Here is a 1,848-nt window from a genome sequence, read left to right on the forward strand (position 1 = left end):
ACTGTAAAATGATGCATACTAACTATATTAAGACTTGCCCTGTGACACTATGGACAGGCACAGACACATATTTCTAACACTGTTCCAGGTTAGTAAGTGAATTTTCAGTACCCGTATGGCTGCGCTGTGAGTGTGACTCTATGTACAGTACTAACACATATTTCTAACATTGTTTCAGGTTAGTAAGTGAGTTTTCAGACCCCGTATGGCTGCGCTGTGACTCTATGTACAGTACTAATACATATCTATATCCCTGTGTTCCAGGTTAGTAAGTGAGTTTTCAGTACCCGTATGACTGCCCTGTGAGTGTGACTCTATGTACAGTACTAATACATATCTATACCCTTGTGTTCCAGGTTAGTAAGTAAGTTTTAAGTAACCGTATTACTGCCCTGTGAGTGTGACTCTATGTACAGTACTAATACATATCTATACCCTTGTGTTCCAGGTTAGTAAGTGAGTTTTAAGGACCCGTATGGCTGCCCTGTAACTCTATGGACTTGTACATGATGAACTGTGAGCTCTTGGCGACATGCAGTGCTTTGGGGTACTTGGAGGGGGACACTTACCACAAGGAGCCAGACTGCCATGGTAAGTACTCACTGTGCTGTCTTAAACATGTGTGGAAGGAACATTACTAGCTAGGGGTGGATACCAGTACAGAAAATTCAGGTACTGGTGCAGGTACGGTCCAGGTACAGAGGATCAGGTCCTGGTCTGAACCTGAACCTGGACCGGTCCAACAAGAAAAAACAGTTTTGTACTGGTATTGTACCGGTACCCACTCCTAAACCTTACTGGTATCAAAGATACTAAATATGGCAAGTTGTGACAAGACTAGTATTTTCAAGTCCTAAGAACCTTAGCAATGTTAAGCACGTCGTTTCAAGTTTGTATCTCTTCTATTTGTAAAACAATCACTCAATGTGTGTGTGTTTGTATGTGTGTGTACATGTGTTTCTGTCTGTGTGCGTGTGTGTGGGTGTGTTTGTATGTGTGAGTGTGTGTGTGTGTGTGTGTGTGTGTGTGTGTCTGCATGTGCGTGTATGTCTGTGTTTGTGTGTGTGTGTGTGTGTGTGTGTCTGTGGATTTGTGTATGTGTGCGTGCAATGATGTGCGTGAAATATTTGTATTATTTAAACACCACCAACAGAAACATTGAAGGACCTGATCTGTTACCCGCAACAAATGTATGTGCCTGTGTGTTTGTATTTGTGTGCCTGTGTGATGATGGGAGTGAAATTTTTGTGTTGTTTGAATCACCACCTATGTTTTCATGTTACTGTTAGTGAATTTTTGTGTTATTTACAACACCACCTACAGAAACTGTGAAGGACTTGATTCGCTATCTGCGGCGCGAAGATGAGACGCGCGACATCCGACAGCAGCTGGGAGCCAGCCAGATCGTACAGACGGACCTCATCCCAATTATGAAACAGTACCACGATGACAAGCCGCTCTTCGAAACCATCATCAGGTAGTGTAGTTGTGCCCCCTGACAGTAATATTTTGAACTGTAACTTATGAAGAAGAATAGGTAGAAGTGTGCTGATGCTTTTTGCATCTGTCCATAAAGTTTTGTTGCTAGTGTGATATTGGTCCCTGCCATATATGAATTGAATAATAACAGCATATTTTTTAAATCATTTTTCTTACCATTTTCCATACATACAAAATGACTTTGTTATTTACAGCGCTGTACAAAACCATGCATGTATTAGATATTATACACATGGATGCAGTTTACTGTTTGTCCAATATAAGTTAAACCAATTTGAAACATTTGCAAATTGTTTTTTCCCAGGTTGCTGGTTAACCTGACCCAGCCGGCCATCGTGTGCTTCGGGA

This window comes from Branchiostoma floridae, chromosome 16, assembly GCF_000003815.2.
Source record: "Branchiostoma floridae strain S238N-H82 chromosome 16, Bfl_VNyyK, whole genome shotgun sequence".
NCBI classification, from domain to species: domain Eukaryota; kingdom Metazoa; phylum Chordata; class Leptocardii; order Amphioxiformes; family Branchiostomatidae; genus Branchiostoma; species Branchiostoma floridae.